The sequence below is a fragment of the Protopterus annectens genome, chromosome 11.part0, assembly GCF_019279795.1.
Source record: "Protopterus annectens isolate FY-2018-M chromosome 11.part0, PAN1.0, whole genome shotgun sequence".
Lineage (NCBI taxonomy): Eukaryota > Metazoa > Chordata > Ceratodontiformes > Protopteridae > Protopterus > Protopterus annectens.
The window spans coordinates 1447101626-1447128936 of NC_056745.1; positions in this window are offsets into that span (position 1 = coordinate 1447101626).

Genomic DNA, 27311 nt, shown 5'->3' on the forward strand with positions numbered 1-27311 from the left:
TCATCCACAATATCCAAAACAGGAGGAATAGCCAGGGGTCTATGTTGGGGAAGAAGAAGAAATTCCCTCAGCCTTTTCTTGGATTCCGAATACTCCTGTCCTTCCCAGTGGAGATGTTCCCTCATTTCATGCAAAGTTTCCCCAAAAGAGAAATCCTCAGGGGGAGAAGCTGAAGGAATGGATTCTTCAGCATCAGAATCCTCATAAGGAGGGAAAGTATAATCCTGATCGGAAGAAGAAACTGAGGAAACAGAAGCCTGATCAGAGGAATCATAAGAAACATCCTGCCTTGGCCTTTTGTCTGGAGGGGGATGAGAACCCCTAATCATAGTAAGTAAGTCCTCCGCCATCTTGAGTAACTGTTTCTGTGACTTGGGAGCCAGTTCAGAAGAGGCCTGTGTAGAAGTCTTTGATTTTGAAGGAGTCTTTGCCTTTGTCTTTGGCTTTGCCTTTATTAGTAGCTGAGAAGGCCTGAAAACCCCTTCGGAAGCCGGTACCTGCACAGCGGCTCTGGACCCATCCGAAGGAGCATTATCCGAAGGTCCTGCAACAGAAATATTTAAAGGCCTGGTTAGCTCCTCATGAGAGTCTGTTTCGGCCGTCGGTTCTGAAATGGCTGACGACAGGGGCTGCAAAAGCGCCTCACTGACGACGGCCGAACCTGAAGCTGGCTCCGCTTGTGTGCTATCATCAGATTTGGACCTCGGAGGCCTGTCTTTATCCTTGCGACGTTTGTGAACTTAGGTAGCCGGAACTTTATCCGATGACATTTTGTAATTAAAGCGCCTACCGAAGTAATGAAAAGCAAAATCGTACCTTCGCTTAATTGTACGTTGAGTGAATCTAGCACATAACTGACAACTAGCTACGTCGTGGTCAGGGCCCAAGCAAGGAATACAGTAAGAATGAAAATCCTTATGCTTCCCACATGAAATACAATTATTAACTTTTTCTGACATCGGAGTGGAGCAAGAAAAAAGTTTCCCCAACGGGGTACTTAGCTTTGAGTGGAGAAGAAAGTCTTCGGACCAAAGTATATCAGTAAAATTAGTCAGGAGTCAGCCGACCGACACTTGCGAACTGTTATCACTGCACGGCAAGAAAGACTGGAGAAGATGGCGTCGGCTGTCAGCTTTATACTCCTGGCGCTCTGACATCAGGGAGCATGGTTGAACAGCCTACGCCGGACCCAGACTTTGGGATTCTGGCTGACCGAGGGCTGCCTGCCGGCAGGGGAGAACCCTACAGTCATGACTGCAACAGTGAAACACGATGAACATCGGTCTGACAAGAAAACTCACAGACGCTCAACACCACAAAAAACGCGGGAACCAGTTATAAATTGTAACAGTACACACACACTAGAGACACACACTGAGTGAAAACTATGTCAAAGCCTCTAACTAAAATGGTTAATGACCACAAGGTAAAGGAACAGAACCAAACCTCTAACTTAAATGGTTTAGTGAACAGACAGGACAAAAGGACTAGGTCCGCTAACTGAAATGGGTCTAGCCCGAGGGAACAGTTAGCGGGATACCACAAAACATGCACACTACCAAAAACCTAAACAACACTAAAGACAATAGCTATGAAAATAGATTTTTTGCTTATGAACAAATTTTTTCTCAAGACAAGAAAAAGGTACTTAGCCACAGCCAAGAGTGAGACCACGTCCAAGCTACACGAGTGGCAAACGAGATCTGGGGATATGGAGCAGTGCACCATGGGATACCTGCTTAGCCCAGCCAATAGAAAACTTTGAGGTAGAAAAGTTTGGCCGAGTCGGAGCCGATATTCAGCTCCGAACCCACGGGTAAGAATGTAGGCGAGATAGGACTACATAACATGAGATGTTTTCTAAGGGGGATCTTGGGGACCTTTCCCCTTCCTCAAAGTCAGCAACTTCCATGAGAGAGTCCTGAGGGGAGTGTGGATGTTTCCTTTTGCAAGCCCATTTCCTATGCCCTTCCATGGTAGGAGCCTCTGGGAATGGCTTGGAACTGGAAGGGGAACTCACCACCAGAGACTCCTCAAGACTTACTGAGGTTGGCTGTCCCTGTATTACAGGATGCAAGTGGAGCTCAAAGGGGATAGGGATGTGCTGAGTAAGGGTATGAGACCTCTTCTCTTGACCTGGACATTACCCTTTTAAGGGCCTCAAAGGCCAAAGCCAGAGCAGAGAAAGAATCCTTAGGATCTGAAGTAACCTCCTGGGGCCTGCTCTGAAGCTTATATCAGTGCCAAGGTATCTAAGGCAGAAGCACCCAAATAAAGGGAAAGCTCTGATAACCACACGGTTGATACTGAACTGCGGATCTCAACCCCAATCTGTTAGGTCTGAGACTCTTGAGATCCTATGCCAGAGTCGAATGGGTAAAGGAAACTGAGTGGTAGCTGACCAGACTATCAGCTCTAACTAGGCCACCCTGTGTGTGCCACTCAACTCTGTAAACAATGGATCGGAAGGATGAAGCAGAGAAAGAGATCTCAACATAGGGGTTTACAGGGCATGGCCCAGAATCCCTGTAGGGGCGCTGGGGGGCTCACAGCTGGATATGCATCCTCAGAAACATAAGAATTATAGTGACGACATCAGCTTCTGGCAGACATTTCTATGATTGAAAGGACCTGAAAGAGGATGGCATAAAAGACCAGTCTACTAACCTTTACTGTAAAATGATATAATGAAGTAGAGGAATGGTTGGCTCCAGAGAAAATCTGCAAAGTGGAAAATGTGTCTGAATCTGAATCAATTCCTGAATCACTGCTGGATCACACAGTCTTGGCATTTTAGGAGCAGGGCCAGAAAGATCTGACAGGTGAGGGGATCTCTTCTAAGCCCTGTCTTTGCCATCAGTAATATCTTTCTGTTTCTCTATTATTTCCTTTCACTCTTTTGGTTTCTCTACAGCATGGTTAGACTTATCTCCCACTTTCTTGGAGAAGCAGATGCTGATCCAGGAGAGGTTGGTTCTCCAATTGTTCCAGCAGTCAAAAGGCACCCTGGCCCCGAATGAAGAACAGGACTCTCATTTAGGAAAAAGGTAATCTACTGCTAAACAGTAAATACAAAACACAAGGGTCTTGGGTGGGATCTTTTGCCTACATGTAGTGCACTTTTTTAAAATCAGAAGCCTTGCCACTCTTAACAAAGGGCACAAATTTTACAACTCACTATACTTTTACTATAATAAAGATTCCAACAAACTTTTTTTTTACAGTTTAACTGTAGAGGGAGGAAAAAGAGCGAGCAAGCAAGAAACACCTGCAAACAGCACTAACGAACTGACTGAATACTAGAAAATGGGGCCTAATATGTAGCAGAATAACCAAAAAAAAGTTTTTGAAAAGCTAAAAGGAAAAAAGCTGCAGAGAAAAGCTCTTATCTGAAAAAATTGAACACTAAGCCTTCAGACTGTGTCTGAACCAAACGTGGCAAACAACATCTAAAGTATTGCAGTGAAAGAGGGGGATTATGATAAGGAGGAGAGCCTGAAAATGGGTGCTGATGTCAGGTGAGGTTCGATCAGATAACCCATCCACAGAGGTAAACAGAAAAGACATCAGATCTATGTCTCTACAGTGCATTAAATGCAACTGCTGAATGAGCATGGCAGTGGAAGAAAAAAATCTGAAAACAATTCAAATGAGCACACTGGCCAGGTCCAGGGTCTACAGTAACCACAAGCAAAAAATGCCAAGGTTCTTTCTCCACTCTTGCTGGAGAAAAACTAGTAGCAAATCTCAGATAGATTACTAATCACCATAAAAGTGCAGAACTGTCACAATAAACTCGGTAAGAACACAAATGTACTTACCCATGGTTTTGGAGGGTTGGTAAAATCTAGTGGAAATTTGTCACAGATGACCCAGTAGCTGCTTCCAGTATGGACTGTGTGTGGATACCTCTGAAAAAGGCAGTAGTAGCTGCAGTGGCCCTAGCATATCCCCCAGCAGAAAGGGGCTTAACATGTCCAGGTACAGGCTGGCTTTATAAGGAGCAGAAGCAGCAGACAGTGTGTACTATAGCTATCTTGATATGGTCTGCTTCATCCCAGTCTTCTTCTCCCTGTCCTTAGCAAAGTAAATTAATTGGTGATATTTTCTAATTTGCTTTAAGTAAATCCTCAGTGTGCAGATTTAAAGAAAACAGAATATTTTCCTGTTTATTCGGGTGGGGGGGCGGCAGGGAGGAAATGAGCCTGATTCAAAGTTAATTCTTTCATCACCTTAGGAATAAGAGAGTTAATACACATAGTGACACAGTCCTGTGGACTATCAAGAATATACCCCTTCAGATAAGATGGCCTGTAGCTCGGAAATTCTTCTAAGCAGAGTTCACTGACACTCAGTCTTCCAAGACAAGAGTTTTAGGAAAGGAGGCAAACTGCTCCCATGATGCACTGATTTCTTGTGTGATATCAAGTGCCAGACTCCCCTGAGAAACTCTTTTACTGGCAAATGGAAATACAGTGGTGGTCCCAGCACAGGCAAGCTGTGATGGCTGACAAACATACCATAAGACAACCCTGCTTGGTACAGGTTTGGCAGGTAGGTGAGGATCAGGAAACACCAGTAAAGTATTTTGAGTCCTCATCTCTGTTAAGGCAAAAAAGGGAGATTCTTTTCTATTTAGTTAGGTATAACTTCCTTGGAGACTTCCTATCATCCTCATTAAGTAGTGTGTAGCCTCTGAAAGGGTATCTAAAAAGGATGAGTGTTAAATCAGTCAAGCTGTCAGCTTTAAAATCCTCATAGTGGTAAATTAGGGATCTTATGCTCTGTGTTAAGAGATATGCATGCTGAGGTAATAAGACCCGTATTGCCCTTAACTATACTCAGGAGAAGGGAGAAGCAGTGTTGTCTGTGTCAAAAGGTGATACTAAGAGCATTTCTTGCTTGCCATCTTTTGTCTTCTGCAGCACCCCCAGTTGAGTAAGGGCACTGGAGGACAGTTGTAAGGAAAGAGACTTCCTCAGGTTATGAAGAAGGCATCTATTATCCAGGCCTCAGTTGTTGGTATCCCATGCAAAACTTCCTTAGTTTGTTCTCTGGAGAAGAAAATGTCTGCTTCTGGTACATCCAACCTGTGCACTCAGAAAAAAATAAGTCCTTGTTCAGCATCCATTTGTGGGGCTTTAATTCTGTTCTGATCAGCTGGTTTGCCAAGAATCTTCCTATGATGAGATACATGATGTCTTGAGGTACTAGACTGAATCCTGGGCTAGTATGCAGCTTGCATTGCTAGTGAACACAATAGGTATCAATGGGTTCTTTATGAACCACATGACTGTGGTGTTTGCATGTAGGGTTGTGCAAAGCTGCTTGTTGTTAAACAGGTTTTATTATTCCTTTATATTATTGTGCCTTTTCCTGAAAGCTATATCACCATACCTCTCAAGAACTTAACAGAAGTCTGGACAAAGCCTTAAATAATGTGGGTCATAACAGCAAAAATAGGGTTGAATTTTTATAAAATATTACTCATAGCTGCCCCGGTGGCACAGAGGGATAAAGCCCTCAAGTGGCATCTCAGGCAACTGATGGAATGGCAGGAAGGGTGGTACATGGGTATCTGTTGATGACAATCGTTACTGAAGACTAGGAGGCATGGTTAGTGGGTTGGGATGGGACAGTAACAATGAAGAAAAGGAGTGAGAAAAGACAAAAAAAACATATATACACACACACACACACACATATATATATATATATATATATATATATATATATATATATATATATATATATATATATATATATATATATATATAGATTAACTTGAGAATCTCGAAAAACTGAAATACCGAATTTCAGTTTTCTGAAATTCAAATCTTGAATCCTTACAAGCGCGAAACTTAAAATCCCGAACATACACTACAAACACAACACACATACACACCCTCCACAATCAAACATACAATCCTAAAATACAAATAAGCAGGGGGGCAAGCCCCCCTGCACCCCCCATGTGGGGGGCTGCACCCTCCACACCCCCCTACTTATATATTCTAACTCCGAGACCGCACAATCACACACACAAAGGTAACTCACATCCACACATTTCACAGCCCCTTGCCCACACATCACAATCAAAACACACACTAACATACACTACAACCCATAATCTACACACTCATACAGACTTACCTGCACTTACATGCATTCATACACCGCAACAGCAGAAGCTCCAAACTTCGGGATTTCAAATTTCGCTCTTCTGGTGTTTCACAATTTCAAGCTTTCGGGCTAAGAATTTCGGAAAACTGAAATTTGGTATTTCAGTTTTTCGAAATTCTAAAGGGAACCTATATATATATATATATATATATATATATATATATATATATATATATATATATATATATATATATGTGTGTGTGTGTGTGTATGTGTGTGTTGCGATACATTTTCTGAAGTATATGTAGTCTGAAATAATGTGCAATCACTATTTAGTGACTTCAATCCTCAGTGATTTGTCAGAAAAAAAAACATTGTATGAGAAATAGACCACAAATCTGAGGAAAATCTGGACAGATGAGAGGTATGCATGTTACTGGTTCCCAGTTTCCTTAGGTCCTTCACGTGTGCTCCTCAAAATGGGTCAGAAGAGTCTGTGCTGTAAGTCTGGGTTCCTGAAGCTAGCTTGAAATTACCCAGAGACTGAGGTGCAGATGAATTATCTTTGAAAGTACTTTTTTATTCAGGGTAACAGAGGATGTGAAACTGCAGGTACTGAGTATGTATCAATGCAGGTACTGAGCATGTATCACTGCAGGTACTGAGTATGTATCACTGCAGGTACTGGATATGTGACACTGCAGGTACTCAGCATGTGACACTGCAGGTACTGAGCATGTGACACTACAGGTAGTGAGTATGTATCACTGCAGGTACTCAGCATGTGACACTGCAGGTACTGAGTATGTATCACTGCAGGTACTCGATATGTGACACTGCAGGTACTCAGCATGTGACACTGCAGGTACTCAGCATGTGACCCTGCAGGTACTGAGCATGTATCATGGCAGGTACTGAGCATGTGACACAATATGCTTATTGAAACTCCTCATGTGTAAATTTGCTAGAAATACAATAAGGATGCAGGGAGCCATGTACAGTAGACCCCCCCCCCCTTATCTGACCTCCCGTTAAAAAGACATCAAATTTCTGCTATAGTCCTAGCAAAAGACAACAGAGAACAACACTTCCACCTCCTCTGAGCTGAATAATGACATATATTTGGGTTTTAGACTTCGTATTCATTAGAAAAAAGCATACCAACACAAATCCTGCTATTCTAGCTGATTTATAACCTATAAATATTATTTTGCATGCTTTTTCTGATTAACCAGCCATTCATTTATTCAGCCTAAGGTCCGGTCCCAGCGAGACCGGATAAGAGTGAGTCTACTGTAACCCCGTTACCCACAGAAATTCCTGCTGGGTACTGCTTTTGGATAAAAATAACACATTTTTTTTTCCCTAATTAGAGAAAGGTCTTCTTTTGCTTAGCATCTGGCAGTGACTCTAGAAACAATACTTGCCTTGTGGATATGAAGTGCAACTTTGGGAAACAAAGAAACCTAAAGACTGGAAGCATGAAAGGACAAACTATACAGTTTTGTATACTTCCTCTGTGGCGATGGCTTGGGTAAGGCAGTCATGCCCTTAGTTCTAAAATAAGCAATGGAGTCAAACACTTGGTAAATACCCTTGGTGCAGTACACAAGTGAAAGGGCAAGGTAATGAAGTGGTAATGTGAAGCCCTTTTTTCCAAACTGAGGAATCATCTTTCGGCTTTGGCTATAGGTATGTGGAGGTAGGCATCCTTTAGATCCAGTGTGATCAGATAAGCTGGCGAAAGAGGAGAGGTAGAAAGCTTTGCAAAAAGAAAAATCTTGAACTCTAGAAATTTAAATTAACTTGTTTAATTAAGATAAGTCCAATATGGGCCTTTAGGCCCCTTCTTTTCTTGGAATTAAAAATCCTGAAGTAAAATCATGCCTTCTGTTTTTAGTGCACAAACTGTTTAGCCTCCAATTTGAATGCTTCCTTTATTCTATGAAGGGTGTCCACAAAGGACATAACTTCCAGGGTTTAGACTCAGGAAAGGATGTCAAAAGACATTTGGTCTACACAGACCAATTTGACTTCGAGTCAAATATATCAGAATCCTCACTGTGGGAAACCTCCATTTTTCTCTTCTGAGAAAGGATCTCAGACGCTGATGGCAAATTAGGTGCCCCAGATGTTAAAAATTGCACAAAGTCGTGTACCAAGCCAAAGCAATGCCAGGACTGTTTAGCCCTATGCTTGGGAAGAGAGACTGCCACGGGAGACTCTGGTTGAATCCATTCACCTCTGACATCTTTCTATACAAACCGCAAGAGGACATAAATCTCTGCTAACCAGGATTCAGGCATCGGAAACAGAAATCTGCTGAGAGGCCCTAGGACTTACTGAAAGCAGGATTGATTCAGTATGTGAGGACATGCTATTACTCAAAAGGAAGGTAGCCTCTGGAGGATTCATGACAAAGTTCTTAGGGGCAACAGATACTAGGTACAGGGCTGCCACTGCCACTCTTGGTTCTAAGAAGGAATTATTACTCCCATAAACCCCCAATGTGCTCTCTCTCTCTCTCTCTCAGGCACTTCTCTAAATAGGTTTTCTTTCTGGCGGGGGGTCAGCTGTGGATTTGGCTGATGCTATGGTTGTCCATGACTGGGTATGTGGCCTGTTCAGTGCCAACACAGGAGAGAATTGTGCCTATGCTTGCTCATTCTAGGATCGAAGTTATTAACAATGTGAGCAACTGGGTACATCATATTCCACAGACACACAGTACTATCTACTGAAATGTAGGGACCTGAAATACCAAGTCCCAACATGCCGAAGAAAAAAAAAAAAAAGACTGAAAATCCAGGAGAAAGTACAGTTGTGTACACTTATAAATGTGGATGTTCGAGTGCATTCACTGTTGCAGTCATCACACTTGGGTTATCTGCCTGCAGGTAGCCCTCAGTTGGCCCGAATACCAGAGACTTAGTATTTCTGCGTCGGTTGCTGTCGCTTCTGGTCTGATGTCAGGTTATCAGGGGTGTAAAAACAGGCAGCAGACACCATTACATCAGTTTTTCTTGCCCCAGATGTCAGGAGCTAAGCTATGGTGGAAAAAATCTCCACCAGTAAAAAGTAAATACCAATACCCTTGCAAGGGGTGAGTAGTATACACAGAAAGGAGAGAGGGAGAGAGAAGGGGGCAGGACTGCAACAGTGAATAATATCGACATTTATGGTAAGTGTACACAACTGTACTATGCTCTTCATGTTTTACTGTTACAGTCATCACACTTGGGTTGATTCCCAAAGCTGTAGAAAGGGTGGAGGCAGTCAAGAAGTGTTTGGGGTGGCTAGTGTGCCCTGCAGGACTGCAGCTGCAAAACCTGCCATGGGTTTGGAAAATTTAGGCAGGTGGTAATGCTTGGTGAATGTGTGTACAGAACTCCAGGTAGCAGCCTCCAGAATGTCCCTGGTAGGGACTCCCCTGATGAATGTTATAGAGGTAAAGTTTCCCTAGTGGAATGTGTTCTGACCCCCTGAGGGGTTAGTTTCCCATGGTGTTTGTAGCAGAAATGGATACAGTGTGCTATCGATTTGGAAATTCTTTTGAAATGGCCTTGCCCTCTGCCCCTGGTGCAAAACTGAGTAGTAACTGGTCAGATTTCCTGAAGGGCTTAGTCCTATCCAGGTAGAATCTGAGCTGTCTGTGCATGTCCAAGGAGTGCAGGATCCTTTCCCCTTTATTTTGAGTATTAGGGAAGAAGGTTGGCAAATGGAAGGATTGGTTGAGAGCCACACAGGACACCACTTTGGGCATAAAGGAAGGATTAGTTCTGAGGAAGACCCTGTCATCATGAAAAATAATGAAGGGTTCCACGGCCATAAGTGCTTGTAGCTCAGACACTCTTCTTGCTGAAGTGATGGCCAGGAGCAATGCTGTTTTCCAAGAGAGGAATTTTAAGTCTGCTGATGCTGCAGGCTCATAAGGGGGCAGTGTGAGCTTTTCCAGTACAATGTTAAGGTCCCAAGCATGGGTGGGTGCTCTCCTTGGTGGCCTTAAGTTGTTTGGCCCTCTCAGGAAGTGTTTGATGAGACGGTGAGAAAATAGAGGTGTCACAGAGTTGTAATGAGCCAAGATGGCAGAGGCATGGATCTTAATGGAGGAAAAGGATAGGCCTCTGTGGAGTAGATCTGCTAAGTAATCCTGGATTAGAGGTAGGAAAGGCAGAGTTGCGTTCTCTCCTTTAGATTGAATCCAGAAGCAATACCTTTTCCACTTATCAACACAGGATTTCCTTCTACTGGATCTTCTGGCTTCAAGAATGATGTCCAGCACCTGCTTGCTTAGGCTGGTCACTGGGAGAGAATTCAAGGAATAAGCCAGGTTGCAAGATTTAGGGTTTGCAGTTGCAGATGCAAGATCTGTCCCCCCTGCTGAGTGAGCAGGGTCGGGCTCTGGGATAGGTGGCACCAGTGACAAGCTGCGCAGGAGTGGGTACCAGTGCTGATGTGGCCAGTCCAGGGCAATCAGAATTGTCATTGGTCTGTCCTGTCTTATCTTGAGCAATATTCTTGAGAGAAGGGGCAGAGGTGGCAATGCATAGATTGTGAGCTTTACCCACTGGAAGGATAGGGCATCCACTTTCCAGGCCCTGCTGTGAGGTGTCCTAGTGCAGAATTTGCTGAGCTGGTGATTGCAGGCAGAGGCAAAGAGATCCAACTCTGAGGTCCCCCATTTCTGAATCAGAAGGCTGAAGGTGCTGGGCTCTAATTGCCACTTGTGTGGGTCTAGGAGATTTCTGCTTGTCTTTTGCCAGTGACTTTTGTTTGCCTGGCAGGAATTGTGCTTGCAGATGGACCTGCATGTCCAAGGCAGTGTTCCACAGGGCCATAGCAGGCCTGCAGAGTGGGTCCCCCCCTGCTTGTTGATGTACCACATAACTGTGGTGTTGTCTGTTTTTATTAGCAGGGGTCCTGGTGAGAGTAGGGATCTGAAAGCTGTTAGAGCGTGCTGCATAGCTAGCATCTCTTTTTGGTTGAGGTGCAGATGAATCTGACTTGGGCTCCAGTGGCCCTGAATGGACTTGTCATTCAGGTGTGCCCCCCAGGCATAGCCTGATGCGTCTTTGGTTAGGGTCTGGACGACGTGGGGTTGAGTAAAGGGAAGTCCCTTGTTGTGGTTGCATGCTGCTGCCCACCAAATAACTCTGTCCTTAGACAAGGCATGATAGGAATGATGGTTTTCAGGTCCTGAGAATGTTGGCACCAAAGACGGTTCTGGTGGCCATTTGAGTGAAGAAGTTTGTCAGATAGGCTTGTTTTTCTGGAGTAAGGAATGCCATATGGGATGCTGTGACCAAGCTTGCTCCCAGGAATACAATCTTTTGACTGGGGACTAGTTTTGATTTCTTTCCATTGATGGTGTACCCCAGGCAGGTTAGAAGGTTTTTTACAAATGTCAGGTGCTGCAACAGCATTTCCTGACTGTCTGCCTGAATCAGGCAGTCAACCAAGTACGGGTAAATTTGAATTTATCTCTGTCTGCAGTAGGCAATGGCTGGAGCCAGGCATTTTGTGAATACTCTGGGAGCAGTGTATAAGCCAAAGGGAAGTGCAGAGAACTGATAATGCATAGATCCTGCCCTGAAACATAGATATTTCCTGCATGAGTCCCTTATAGGGATGTGCAGATAGGCTTCTTTTAAGTCTAGGGTGGCTAACCAGGCATCTTTGGCCAGCATAGGAAGAGGCTGCTGCAGGGTGAGCATTTTGAATTTTGGTACCACCAGGAAGGTATTTAGAATGGAAAGGGGCTGCAAGTGTCCTCTTTTCTGGGTACAAGGAAAAGTCTGGAATAGAACCCTTGACCTATCTGTTCCACAGGAAGAGGTTGAATTGCCGTTATGGGGGACAGGGATTGAACTTGGTTTTGTGCCTCTGCCCACTAGTTTGGAAGAAGGTCTGGGAACCCTTTTGGGGTTGGCAGTGAGTGGAAGTAAAAATTTGTACCCATGGGATACAATGTTGAGGACCCATCAGTCTTTGGTGATGATGCCCAGTTTTTTGCATGATGGGCAAGTTTTCCTCCTAGGGGCACATGCAGTTGGGCAGAGGTGGGGAGTGGAGTTAAGAAGTCATTGGGAATTCTTTCCGTAAGGGGGTGGCTTAGCACTCCCTGTTTTTGAAGTGGAGGCACTCCATGGCTTAGATCTTTGCATACCCTGAGACTGTAGTCTAGGGGGTCTGTTTCCCCTGGGTCTAGTTTGAGATGGCCTTGAGGGGGATGGAAAGGACCAATGTTTTGAGGGGCAATGCCTACTGAATCTAGGAGGCTGTACTTGCAAGACATCTTTGACTGTCTGCATAGATTTAGCTTTTTCTTCCATCTTTTTAAGAACCTCTTCTGCTTTGGTGCCAAACAGATCGTCCTTGTTCAAAGCAGCGTCTAGTAATTTTGATTTGACATGGTCTGGCAAGGTCTGGTCCTTAAGCCAAGCATGCCTTCTCAGTACAGAACCAGTGACTGCTGCCCTGCAAGATGCTGCTAGGGTGTCAAAGCCACACTGTAGTGTATGCTTGCTGACTTTGCTTGCAGCATGCATAAGCTCTTGTAATTCTTTATTTTCTGCAGTCTGTACAGGTAGCTATTTTTTACTTAAGTTCCATAATATGTTGTTGGTACTTCAGCATGTGAAACTGGCAATTCAAAGCCATTATGGCAAAAGTTGCAGAGGTGTATACTTTCTTATCCCATCTGTCTAAAGCTGTGGAATCCTGTCCGAAGGGATGGGATTCTTAGCTGTAGTTGCTTTGATAACTTTAGGCCCCGGGGTGATGACCTCTGGGTTAGCAGTATGAATTTTGAAAAGGAATTTGAGAGGGTCAGGAACTCTGTAGTAACTGTCTGGTTTCTAAAGAGCAGGGGGTAAAGTATCAGGAGTTAAACTGGATTCCATAAAGACATCATCCACAACATCCAGGACTGGGGGTATTGCTAAAGGCCTATGTTGTGGAAAATCTAGAAATTCTCTGAGTCGCTTGGAATTCCCAGTGGAAATGCTCTCAAAGTATGTAAGGTTTCATCAAAAGAAAAATCCTCTGGAGGAAAAGCAGAGGGAATGGATTCCTCTGCATCTGAATCCTCATAAGCAGATAAAGGCATGTCTTCATAATCAGATACCTCAGAGTCATCGGACTCTTGGTCTGTTAAAGCTGCTGGGGACAGGTATCTTTTTCTCTTAGCAGGGGAAGGCTGACCCTAATCATCATAATAAGGTCCTCTGCCATTTTAAGCATTTGATGATGTGGCAAGGAAGCAGGTGCATGAGGTTTGGGTCGTCGTTTTTTTAGGCATAGCACACACTCTTGGCCTTAGAAACTCAGTAGTTCTAGACAGAACTGAAGACGCGAAATAAGTCATCTGAGTCGAATACTGGTAGTGCAAAGAACTTCCCCAGAGGCCGGTGCCTGCTCAGTGGCTCCAGACCCATCCAAGGGAGAGACATCCGCAGGTTCCTTAGTCGAAGAAGAGTATTACGGCATACTGGACTCTGGACGGGTCTCAGTTGAGGCCTGCGAATCCATTGAAGTGGGCATCAGGGGCTGCGAAAGTGCCTCACTGAGTACCGGCAAACTGGCGACTAGCTTAACGGAAGCATCATTGGCAGTTTTGGACCTGTGAGGTCTGACTATGTCTTCATCCTTACGTTTTTTCAGATCATCGGTAGTCGAATGGCTTAATGAAGCCATTTCAGAATACGGAGATCGAGAACGAAAGTATTTAGTGACAATAAGGGCCCGATGATGAACAGTTCGGGCGTTGAACACGGCACAAAACCGACAGCGAGGTACGTCGTGGTCTGGGCCTAAACAGGTGACAAAGAATGAAAATCTCAGTGTGGTATTTCCTTTTCACAGGCAAGACAATTGTTAACTTTTTATGACATTGGTTAGAGCAAGAAAAAAGGATCCCCAATGGGGTACTTAGCTTTATTAGACTTCAGGATAATTCAATTCGGAAACGAAAACTCAGGTAGCGGCCGACCAGCACTTGTGCAAACTGCTTCTGCTTCGGGCTCCTTGGCAAGAAAGATTGCTGTAATGACATCGGCTGCCTGTTCTTATACCCCTGACGACCTGACGTCAGACCTGGAGCAACAGCAACCGATGCAGAAATACTAAGTCTCTGGTATTCGGGCAGACTGAGGGCTACCTGCAGGCAGATAACCCAAGTGTGACTGCAACAGTGAAACACGAAGAACATGTGCAAATATCTAACATCACTCTTTAAACATTTTTCCCTCCAAACTTATATATACACCATCTCATACACTGCCACACCTCAGAGGAAAAGGGAAATATTAAAAAAAAAAAATGGCAATCTGTAACTTAGTCTATGCAAGTCTGGGTTTTCGGCAATTCAGTTTTGACATCATGGGACTCGAGGGATATTTCAAATGGTTACCTCTAAGCAGAATACACACTTTGTGGACAATTTTATGTGGGAGTTGTTTTTCACAATCAATGCAACTGTTAACTTTCTCTTCTTTTGAGTAAGGCATCAGGTCATCAAGAAAGCCAATACAGGCCAACATACAATACGCAATATACAACAGATAAGATTATCTTCTCCACAGGTGTACCTATTAGAATTATGCAGCAAGCTGGAATGATGATAGTGCATACAATGATATCCTTACATTCACTGCTTCAGTATTCCTTACAAATGGGATTCCCCTGCCATGAAGCCCTCCGTCTGGCCAGTTTACAAAAGTCTACCATTGCTTTAAGGTATGCTGAACGTCACCTGTGCACTCCTTGCGTAAGGTAGGGCATAAAAGTGATGTTCAGGCATACCATTCTCAGAACTTCTTTGCCGCCAGTCCGAACGCTGTTTTAGCCTCCTGTCTGTTGCATACATTTGGGATTTTTCTTTTACCATTTTTCTGTTTATTGCTTATTCCTGTTTGACGGAGTCCTCACAGTTGTGGATAAGTACCCAGTTGGGTTTTTGGTTACTTTTTCTGTTTGTTTAGTGCTGTTTGGGGTTAATGTCATCCAGGAAGGGTAAATGCCAGTGTGGGAGACTGATTCCCCATAAAGACTGCCACGATAAGTGTCTTTTTTGCCTTTGTGCTGCTCATGACCATGCGCCTTGTTCAATTTGTCAGGTGTTTGTCTCCAAAACTCTTTGTAGTAGGCTTTCTTCTCTTTCACTGTACCTTGAGAACCAGCAACTTAAGCTTCTTGCTGCGGGAACTTCCTGCCCCGAGGAGCAGCCATGTGGGAAGAGGTTGCATAAGGCAAGACCGGAATCTTTCATTATGCAGCCTCTGCCAAAATTTCTCCTGAGGTTATTATGCACCCAGAGGCTCACCTGGTTGTTTTGTCAGATTCTTCTACCATATCTGGGTTGGAGACCAGTGAGGATCTGGCAGACAACATGTCAGATGAGACTTTGCAGGCGTCCGTTTTGGGAGTTCAGAGGGAGCCACAGTTGACTGTTTCCAAGGGGATTAGTGGGGCTCTGCCAGTTTCTCTCTAGGGAAGAGGTTCCTACTGCAGTTGTGGAATGCCGTCCTAAGTCTGGGCCTTCTCAGGTTTCCAGGATGGCTATTCCTTTAAAAAGAAACAGAAAACTAACCATGTTTCATCTGCTCCTAGGGGATCCACAAAGTGAGTGTCAGGCCTTTACTCAGGAGTTATTTAATGCTTTACTGTCGCTGCAGCATCCTCAAGGAGTTTCATTTCCTGTTTCTCCTTGGTCCACCTCTTCTCCTAAAAGGCCCAGAGAATTGCATTCTTCTGTGGTGGATTCTGATGATGACTCCCTTGATTATTCTTTCCAGATTCCTTCTCCTTTAGACTACAGGTTGGAGGAGGATTCTCATACTCTAGATACTCCATCTGAGGAAATTTCCTTTGGGGACACGATCTCTAGGATGATGGACTTTTTAAAGTGGGAATGTGTCCAGGTTTCAGATATCCATAAGAGGTACTATGACTTACTGTAGATGGAATCTCCTAAACCTGCGGCCATTCCTGTCTTGCCTGCTTTATTGGATGTTTTTTCCACTGCCTCTAAAGTGCCAGATTCTCTGCCCCCTGCTCCTGGGAAGTCTGATAGGTTTTACAAGGTGCTTGATGATTGTTCTTTTTTGTTTAAATGTCCTGCTGCTGACCCCTCTATGGTATCTGTAGCCACTGATAAGCCAGCTCAATTGCTTCCTTCGTCCAAGTTACTGCCTTCTGACAAGGACTGTAGGACCATGGATAGGCTGGGTAAGAAAGTTTATACTTCATCTACCCTAGCTTTTAGGGCTATTATCATATCCATATCTCTAAGTATGTCTTGGCTCTTCCTTCTCAGGCCTGTCAGGTTCTTTCTGATCTTCCAGACTCTGAGGGTAAATCTTCTGCCCCCTCCTTGCTTGGGACTTCCTCTCAGGTAGTTCATCATTCTGTCAAATGTAGTTATGATGCTGCTGATGCCTCTTCAAGGGCTGCTGCTTCTGGTTCAGTTTTGAGGAGATATTCATGGCTTCGGCCTTTGCCTGATGATGTTAAGGCTAAGTTGCTGGATGCTCCTCTGGATAATACTTTTTTGTTTGGTGAAGTGGCTGCTGGTTTATTTAAGTCTCTTCAGGACAAGGGGAAGACTTTACAGGAGCTTATGCATGTCTTTCTTTCTCCTATGCCTAAATTTCAGCAGAACTACCCTTCTACACCAGTCTTTGTTTGTAAGGCAGTCTCGCTCTCCTTCTAACGGTAAAAAGAGTAGTAAACGGACTCCTCCTACTAAGGCCACTCAAATTGCAGGGATTCTTAAGCCTTCCTTCCTTTCCTGACCTTTCCCAGCCTCATTCCTCTTTCTCTTCACCATTCTCTTTCTGTCTGGCTCTGGATCACCCAGGATTCTTGGGTTTTGTCAATCATTCGTCAAGGGTACTTAATGGTCTGGATTTCCCGCTCTCCTTTTATGGGCATTCCTCAGCCTCCTCAGGAACAGCTTCCTTTTTTCCCCAGAGATTCTTTAGGACCTCTTGTCTCAGGGTACTATTCAAGAAGTGCCTGTGTCCCAAAGAGGTAAAGGAGTTTATTCAAAAATATATCTAGTGCCCAGAAAAGAAGGTACTTCGAGACCTACTCTAGACCTCACCCATCTGAACACCTTTCTGAAGGTGCCTTCCTTTTAGATGTTGTCCATTCAGTCCCTTTGTCCTGTCTTGCTCCCTTAGGCCTTTCTGGTGTCTCTGGACCTCAAGGATGCTTATCTTCATATTACGATCCATCCTCTTTTCAGGAGATTTTTGCATTTCTCTATTTTCTCCTGGCATTCTCAATCCTGTGCTTAGCTTTTTGGCATTTCTACTGCCCCAGGAGTGTTCACCAAATGCCTCACTCCTGTGATTGCCTTTTGCAGGCTTCAAGGGATCCAAATCTTTCCTTATTTGGATGACCTGCTGATTCAGGCATCTTCTCCAGAGGTCCTTTTGCAAAATCTTCATTTTACCATTTCTCTTCTTCAGAGCCTGGGGTTCACAATAAACTTCAACAAGTCTTCCCTGACTCTTCCTCAGGATCATGTCTTTCTGCATTGCAGATTTCAAATGGTGCTAATGCTCATCCATGCTTCCTCCAAAGGTATTTACTCTCATTTCTTTCTTTCAAACTCTTCTTCCCCTGGCCTCCACTTCAGTCAGGGAGTTTCTGAGAGCTCTGGGGTTCATGGCTTCCACCATTCCGATGCTTACTCTGGCCAAACTCCACGAGGAAGTTGCAGTGGTTTCTGAGGTCAGTGTGGCTTCAGCATGCGCATCCTCTAGACTTTCCTGTTCCTCTTCTCCCATGTCTCAAGAAAGAACTTCTGTGGTGGATTTAGCAGTCATCTCTAAATCCAGGGCTCCCTTCTCAGCTTCTGCTTCCCTCTCAGGATCTGTTCACAGACACTTCAGATGTGGGATAGGGAGCAAAGCTTGGCTCCCTGAGGGTTCAGGGAGTGTGGTCACCTCATCAGCGGAAGGAGCACATCAACATCAAAGAGATGAGGGCTGTTATGCTGGCTCTTCATGCCTTTCATCCTCTCTTCTCTGCAGGGCCTCTCAAGGTATTCACAGAAAATACCACAGTCATGTGGTATATCAACAAACAGGAGGGTATGAGATCCTACCATCTTTTTCAGCTGGCACTTATGGTATGGGATCTGGCTATCCAATATCGTGCGAGTCTTCAGGCAGTTTACATTCCTTCAGATCAGAACATTGTGGTAGACAATCTGAGCAGGTCCTTCACTCAATCCCACAAATGGATGCTTCACAGGGATGTGTTTCTGGACATTGTTCACCACTGGAGTACTCCTCAAGTAGATCTCTTTGCCTCCCCTCTGAACAGACAACTTCCTCTGTTTTGTGCCAGAGTCCCAGGTCCTCTGGTATGGAAGGTGGATGCTCTCTCATTTTCTTGGAAGGGGATGTTTCTTTATGTATTCCCTCCCCTTCCTTTCATTCCGAGAGCCCTGTTTAAGATTCAACAAGATGCTCCCAAAATCCTGTTGATGATTCCCTTTTGGTGCCACAGCACTGGTTCCCTCTACTTCTGCATCTAGCCAGGGACAGTCATCACAAGTTACCTCACAGGGTGGGTCTCCTCACACAAGATGAGGGGTCTCTCATCCATCCCCACCTGTCCACGCTTCAACTGACACTGTGCCTGTTAGGGTTTTGATTCCTCATAGACTCCTTTTTTTCTTATGACGTGCTGCAGGTCTTGCAGGAGGCCAGGAAACCTACTACTAGGAAATCCTACTTATCTTCATGGAAGCGGTTTTCTACTTGGTGTCTTTCTTGTGACCTGGACCCACTTTCTGTGGATGTTCCTTTGGTTCTTTCTTACTTGTGTGAGTTGCTCAATGCTGGTTTGGCCTAGTCTTCTATTCAGGCAAACGTATCAGCTCTTTCTACTTGCCTGCCTTTAACAACCCTGTTAGCTTCTAGATTTGAGGATAAGCAATTTCTTAAAGGCGTCCTTACTATTAGACTTCCCAGGAGGCCTATTCCTCCTCCCTGGGATCTTAATTTTGTTCTGGAAAAACTGACACAGCCTCCTTTTGAGCCTGCTGCTTCAGCTTCCTTGCAACATTGTTTTGGAAGACAGTTCTTTTGTTAGCTCTTACTTCTGCCAGATGGGTACCTCGAGCTGCAAGCCCTTATGGCTTGTCCACCTTTTTTGATATTTTATGAGGAGAGGGTGGTCCTTGCATACTAATCCTTCTTTCATGCCCAAGGTGGTTAAACTTAATGAGTTGTCAATTAATCAGTCTATTAATCTGTCTACTTTTTTCCCCTCTCCGCAATCTGACAGTGAGAGGGTGCTGCATACCTTAGATGTGCAGAGACAGCTCAGATTTTATTTCGATAAAACTAAAGCTATCAGAAAGTCTGGCCAATTATTTGTTTCCTTTCATCCAAGGTCTTTAGGTTTGGCTGTTTCTAAGCAAACTATTTCCACTTGGATTTCAAACGCTATTTCTTTTTGTTCCACTTTTCATGGCGAGAGCCTTCCTTCTTCTATAAAGGCTCATTCCACTACAGTTGTGGCTTCTTCTGGTGCTTTTTTCAAAGGCTTAGATTCTAATTCTATTCTTGAAGCTGCTAACTGGACTTCTGTGTATACCTTTACCAAACATTACCACTTGGATGGTATCTCCAGAGCTAGAGATGGTTTTGCTGCTGCCATCCTTCATGGCTTCTTGGAGGGCTCTGCTGCTTCCTCCTCCCAGGTTTCTTCTTGAGGTTTTGCACTCTCCCATTAGTAAGGAATACTGCAGCAATGAATCCAAGGACATAATACAGTTGTGTAAAATCTTACCATAATGGTACAATGTCCTTGCCTTCACTGCTGCAGTATTCACTCCCTCCCTCCAACCCCCTGGTCTTTTTCCTTTCCTGGCTGTGCAGATTCTCCTTGGTTTTGCTTGGACTGCTGTTTCTACTGGAGCAATCTGTTCTGAGGATGGTATGCCTGAATGTCACCTTTATGCCCTACCTTATGCAAGGAGAGTGCAGGCGACATTCAATGTACCCTAAAGCAACAGTAGACTTTTGTAAACTGGCCGGACGGAGGGCTTCATGGCAGGAAATCCCATTAGTAAGAAATACTGCAGCGGTGAAGGCAAGGACATCTACTGTTACGATAAGATTTTACACAACTGTTACTTTTTATTGAGATCTTCTGTAAAAAAAGAACTGAAGACAGTGCTACACAATGTCCTTGTTATATCACTGACATTGATTTCTGGGAAGGGGGTCTGCTAGGGCTGGAAGGGAAGGTATGGATCTCCAGAAGTCAGGTTGGCATCAGGTCTTCTGTAATCAGAAACAAATGACAACAACGTTACAAAACAAGATAACCAACCAAAGTAGTAACTTACTGGAAGACAACAGGAATCATACACAACAAAAGGCACAGTTGAAGCAGCAAACAATTTTTACTAAACCCAACAGAGTGCTTTCATTCCAAAACAATCAAGGGAGTTCATTAGAATCTAAGAAAAAGAATACATCACTTCTTTTTAAACCAGTACCTCACATAATCAATTAGACAATTAAAGCTATCTCGCTCATTAATATAAAGTAAAACACTAGCAAAAAAAAAAAAAAAGTTATGCAAAATATAAATGTCATGCAATCAACAAATAGCAAATAGTTGTCAAAACTTTAAATTAATTAATTACAATTTTGCTGAACAAAGCTTCAGCACTGAATGGACATAAATTCATTTAAACCCAGTTTACTATCTGGACCCAAGGCTACTGCATGTTTTTTGAAAAAATATGCAGTCCTGGATGTATCAGCTTCTGTGGCACAAACAAGAAAATGACCTTCAAATACCAAAGTCAAGTACATTAGACTCCCTTTTTACTACTGTGGTTGAAGTCTCAGTGCTCATCCATCTCACAGCAGGTGGTCAGTCTGTCCTAGTAACTCATACTTAGTTGACTCCTGTCTGCACTTCTACTCTGCTTTCATTTTTTTAGAAGCTGCAGTTAGTGAATGGAAAATAAATGGTGGCTTCTAGAAAGGCCTTTTACTCCCTACATATGGATTTAATGTCATGAACAGAACAGGCAACTTCCTTTTCCTGTAGACTATGTACATTAATATACTCTTTTAGAATGTTGAGTGCCCACTGGCGTTTTATTACTTGCAAAGCCCATTTGTAAAAGACACGTAATACTCTCACACCCCACCTCCCTGGAGGATGGCAGAATATGCCATAAGTGGTGACTCTAGGTTGACAAAATCCAAGTGATAAGATGCTTGGTTGGGCAGGAAAGGACAGGCACTAACCACTTCAGATGGTCATCATTATTAAGGGAGCAAAAAAAAAAAGTTGATATGAAACTCAGTCATTATCAACCCAAAATGTGCATGATAATCTGAGACTGAACCTCTCCCATGCTGCTAAAACAATGAACTATAGGGTCACCTTCATGGCAGAAATGATAGTAGTGGTTTCAGCTCTGCAGAGATGGAAAAACAGATGATTTATTCCACTTTATGGGATTCTCAAGGCCTGCAAATATGAGTGTCCAAGCCAGGGATGTCACAAGGGAGTCTCCTCACTGGGGCTGCCAGAAAGCAGGCACCCAGATAAAGGAGCATACATAATTCCTTCACATGCAAGGAATGCAGTACAATGTCCAGCACCCTGGTAAACATTCTGGAAGTAGAGAAATGACCAAACGGAGGTACTATGTACTGAAAATAGTGCAACTAAAGTGAACCACACAAACACTTCTGTGCAAGCCCAATGGTCTTTTCTAGCAACACCACCAATGTACCTTGATGCAGCAAAGGCATGTCTCTCCCCCTTTTAAAGGAGAGCCTCTGTACCCATGAACTACAACACAGGAGGTAGGATACTTAACACAAAGTGTGATAAGAGACCTTGGGACACAGATGGAGAGTAGTTTCTCCTTTGATAATCACATCACCACAGTAGTCAGGAAATCCTTCTACGTGGCACACCTCATCACAAAAAAGAAAAGAAGAGGTCATTGTGCCCCTCTACTCATCACTCATTAGACCCATTATAGAGTACAACGCCCCTTTTGGTATGTACCTCACAGGACATCTAAAACAACTGGAAAGGCCGCAGAAATACCTCACAAAGAGGATTACCGGCCTCAAACAGATGCCCTACGCAGACCGTCTCAAAAAACTCCAGCTTTACTCTGTTGCATATCGCCTACTCAGAGGTGATCTCTGCCTAACATACAAAGCTATGTCAAACCCAGAGCTGTTGGACATGCTCCACTTAAAGAAATCCCAATCCCTCTGAGCTACACGCTCTAGGGACCTAAACCTTGTCACCACAATAAACAGAACATGCCGGAGGGATATATTCCTGTCCCAGAGACTTCCCATACTCTGGAATAAACTACCTATCTATATCAAACAAAGCTCCTCATTAGCACTCTTCAAGAAAAATCTTGATGATTGGATTGGAAATAGGAAATTCACCCCGGGGATCACTTCTGTGTCTCTGCTCGAGAGTGGCACAGGAAAATAATTTTCTTGGGTGGCAAAAGCCAGGGTACCTTTTTGGCTGGGCTTGTATAGGCCCCAGGGCCGATAGCCTAGTACCTACCTATGAACCTATGAGTCACCATTCAAAATCTGACATGCCAAGTGTGCCTGTTGAAGTCACCCATTCTAAAAGAAGTTTAGGAATAGAGTCTTCACCTGTCTGAAGAGTTTCAGGAAAGACTGCTTAGCTTCTGAGCAAAGCACATTCTATGGGATGGCCTAGCAGCTGAAAAATACAGTCACTTGTGCCCATGTCTAGCAACCATTTGTTCATTGTGATGATACTCCAAGGTTAGGCAAACAGAATGAACTATCTCCCAAATGTTAGCTCAGACTGAAAACAGGACTGGGCTGCTGGATGCGTGTGTGTGTGTGTGTGTGGGGGGGGACTATGGCTAGCAGCAGACTGTGGTAGCCCTCCTTAGTCTGCAACTGGACTGCTACTTCTAAGCTACAGCTAGGAAGAAGACAATGAGGACTAAGGTTCATACTAGGCTATCTGCCCTAGGGCATTTATAAGCCTAGCCAGTGTGTGTTTGGCTTTCGCCACCCATTTTAAATTAATTTTGATATGCCCTTTTTCGAGGTTAGTATACTGTGCCTCTGTCTAACAGTGACACAGAAGTGATACCCGGGGTAAACCTACGATCTCCCATTCACTCATCAAGATTCCTCTTGAAGAGTGTCAAATGAGGGACTCTGCCTAACCTGGACTAGGATTTTATTGCAGAGTGAAGGGAGCCTCTGGGTTATGAATCTGTCCCTCCAGCATGTCCTATTTATTTCAGTGCTGGGGTTCAAGTCTCTCGAGTGCGTAGCTCGATGGGATTTGGATTTTCTGAGGTGCAGCATGTCCATTAATTCCAAGTCGGACATGCCTTTATACGTCAGGCACAGATCACCTCTGAGCAGGCGGTATGTCACTGAGTAGAGCTGGAGGTTCTTTAACCGGGCAGCATATGGCATCTGTTTGAGCCCTTTGATCCTCTTGGTGAGGTACTTTTGGGGTCTTTCCAGTTGCTGCAGGTGTCTGGTAAGGTACATCCCAAAAGGGGCATTGTACTCAATTATGGGCCTGATGAGGGATGAGTAAAGAGGCACAATGACCTCCCCTGATCTAGATGTGAATCCCTTCATGATTAGGTGGGCTATATAAAATGTTTTTCTAACCACTGTGGCCACGTGGTTGTCAAATGAGAGATTGCTTTTAACTTGGGTCCCCAGGTCCCTAATTACTTCTTCTGTACTTAATGGATTGCCACCTATGTGGTAATTTGTGGGCACTTTGTTTTTGCCAAAGGGGATGACTATACACTTTTTGACATTTAGCTTGAGGCCATGGCTCTGGCACCAGTTGTCTGTTTCTATGAGGCCCTTTTGGAGGATGCTTGTGTTGGCTGGAGAGTCGATTATGGCGCCCAGTTTGCAGTCATCTGTGAACTTGGTCAGCCACAGTCCTTCCGTGTTGGCCTGTACCTCCGAGAAATATATACCAAACAAGAGAGGTCCCAGGACTGAGCCTTGTGAGACGCCACTTGTAACTGGTTTGGGGTCTGACATGACTCCAGCAATTCTAACCATGTGGGTTCTGTCCTTGAGCCAGTTTGCAACTCATCTAGTGACATAGGGGTTTATATTTAAGCTGGTGAGCTTATCTATAATGCCCGAGTGGGGTTTTGTATCGAAGGCTTTTGTGAGGTCCAGGTAGGCTGTGTGGACCACCTTCCCCTCGTCAATGGCCTTAGTGACTGTTTCAAAGAAATCGACCAGGTTTAAGAGGCAGGATCTGCCCTTAATAAAGCCGAACTGGGTAGGATCCAGTGTCTGCAGGTCCCCAATATCTTTATTTATGAGGTCCATGATGATCCTTTCCATAGCTTTGCAGACCAAGCTAGTCAGGCTTATGGGGCAATAGTTTCCAGGATCCGTTGAGGCACCACCTTTGTGGAGAGGGGCCACTGTTTGGGTACATATATCCTGTAGTAAGGCTGAGATTGAACAGTAGTTTTATGTTTGGGTTTAGCTCTTCTTGGAGTTCATGTAGGACACAGCCTGGGACACTGTCTGGTCCCATTGATGCTGTGTTTTTTGCTTTGGAGAGGGTGGCTCTTACCTGAGCATCTGAGATGTCAGGGGGGCAGCACTCTGCTGGGATAGATATTTGCCCTTTTGGTGGGGAGGGGGTAGAAGTTTGCACTGAACCTGTCAGCTAGGATGTTGGCAATGTCTGTGGGTTCGGTGTATTTTTTGTCATTTTGGACTAATTCTGAGCATATCTGGGAATTCCCACCCAGGTTCCTAACATAACTAAAGAAAGCCTTGCGATTATCCTGAGTGTCCTGTGCAATTTTTCTCTCGAAGCTGGCCTTAGACGATTTTATGAGTGCCCGTAGTTTTTTGCTAATACTGATCAGAGATGCCTTCCCTTTTTGGGATTTTGCTCTATCATGTAGTAGCTTCCTCCTTCTATTGTATAGTTTGTTTATGGCTGGGGTCCACCACACAGGATGTCTGCCTTTGGAGGATTGGGTCTTGGTTTTATTTGGGATTGCATGATCCATGCATTCTTGAAGGTGTTCATAGAATGCATTTATAAAGGATTCTGTGGTCTGGGCCGTATTTTCTACAGGCCCGGGGGCTTTGAAGGATTCCACCTCGGTTTTGAGGAGTGTGAAATTAGCTTTAGAGAAGTTTTTCACTGTAGTTTTCTAGGCAGGAGGTGGGGTCGGGATGTGAATATCCAGTGAGATTAGTTTATGGTCTGATCTTACCAGTGAGGGATACACTTCTGGTCTGGAGCGTAGAGTCCCCATGTTGGTGATGATCAGGTCCAGTATGTTTTCCCCTCTTGTGGGAGTGGTAACAAGTTGTTCCATAGCATTTGAGTTTATAAATTCTAGGAACCTTTGGGCTAGGGTGTTGGAGCTAGAGTAATGCTCCCAGTCTATGTTTGGGTAGTTGAAGTCGCCCAGTATAATGGTGTTTGGAGAGACCTTCATATTTTCCAGTGTTCTCAGGAAGGCCGAGTGGGGTTCCTGGGTTTGGGAGGGTGGTCTGTAGCAGGCTATAAACTGGAAGGCAGTTTTACCCACTGTTAGTTGCACATGGATAGTCTCTGATGCTTTGTGCTGTGCCACCAACCTGGAGGTGTGGGTATCTTTGACGAATATTGATACTCCCCCTCCTTTTGTGGTTTGGTCCAAGTTTTGGGGCCGAAAAGCATGGTATGAGGTATAACCTGGTAGTGCTGGGGTGCTCTCGGGAGCCTTGAACCAGGTTTCTGTTACTGCACAGATATCGATGTTCTCCATGCTAAGGAGAGTTTTGAGTGCATGCATCTTGAGGTTTAGACTTCTGGTGTTGAGTAGCATTACTCTTAGTTTCTTATCCCTTGTGATACCTATGGAGGTGGGTTTGTCTTTTGAGCCTTGCCTAAAAAAGGCACTATGGGGGTAGCAAGAGCCTTTGCCAATATCCGAAAGCCCAGGGGTGACAGGTGCTAACCGTCCCTAGCGAAGCATCGTGGCTTGTCGAGCATGTCATCCCAGGCTGACAGGCATTGGATCCCCTTTGAATGACACCAATACTTAAGCCAATTGTTGAAATTGGTCATCTTGTCTTCATACTGTGGCATCATTCTTGGTGAGGGTAAGATGCTACTCAAGGTCAGGGTCATACCAGCCTGGGCTACATGTTCAGAGAGCTCCTCTATGTCTCTTTTCATGTAGTCCAGGGAGGTACGTCTCATGTCATTCACACCGGCATGGACAATGACTGAGTCATATTTATACTTGCCTTGGAGTGACCTGAGTGCTTGTGTTATGTGGCAGATCCTAACGCCCGACAGGCGCAGCTAAAGTGAGGAGGAGGTCAGAAATACTCTCAACCATAGTGTGGACCACCTTCTACACATCCTTGAGCAGATACTTGGAGAGCTAAATAAACAGATGTACCCCTGGGGAAAGGGGTATCCTGGATGGCCAGCTTCAAGTTCATCCTTGATGAAGAAGAACCTGAGCTACATCACCCCTTAAAGAACATGCTGGAGCCTGCTAGACAAGCCACAGGCCCAGCCTCTCATGCTTCCACCTTCTGGTCAGCCATCCACAGTACAGACACTGGTAAATGAACCTGGCCAATGCTGTTGGATGCAATGCCTACATGCTCATGGGTCGACAACAGCTTAGTAAGTTATTATCAGTTAGGCATAATGCAATTTTTTTTCACCAAGAACACAGAGCAAAATGAGAAAAATGTGAACAGGTGTCAGTGCAGCGTCAGCAAAGCTGAAATTAAACAAAGAAATAAGACAGCAAATTCCATGAATGATTGTGTTAGTGGTGCAACAGATAGCACATTCTCCTTTGTGCAGATGACTGTAGGCTCTATACTCACACCAGGTACCTTGATCCCTGACACTACAGTGCAGCATGAGTGGGTGTTGGACTCCTGAGTGTGTCATCCTTCACATGAGTCATTAAACTGAGGCCTCATCTGATTGAGTTGGTGGTAGCTCAGGTGGATATAAAAGATCCCACGGCACCTATTGAAAATTATATTTTTTTATTTGTATACATACATACATACAATTCATATTTGCAAATTTACATTTACATATTTTAACATCAATCAATACATTAACACTTCCATTTT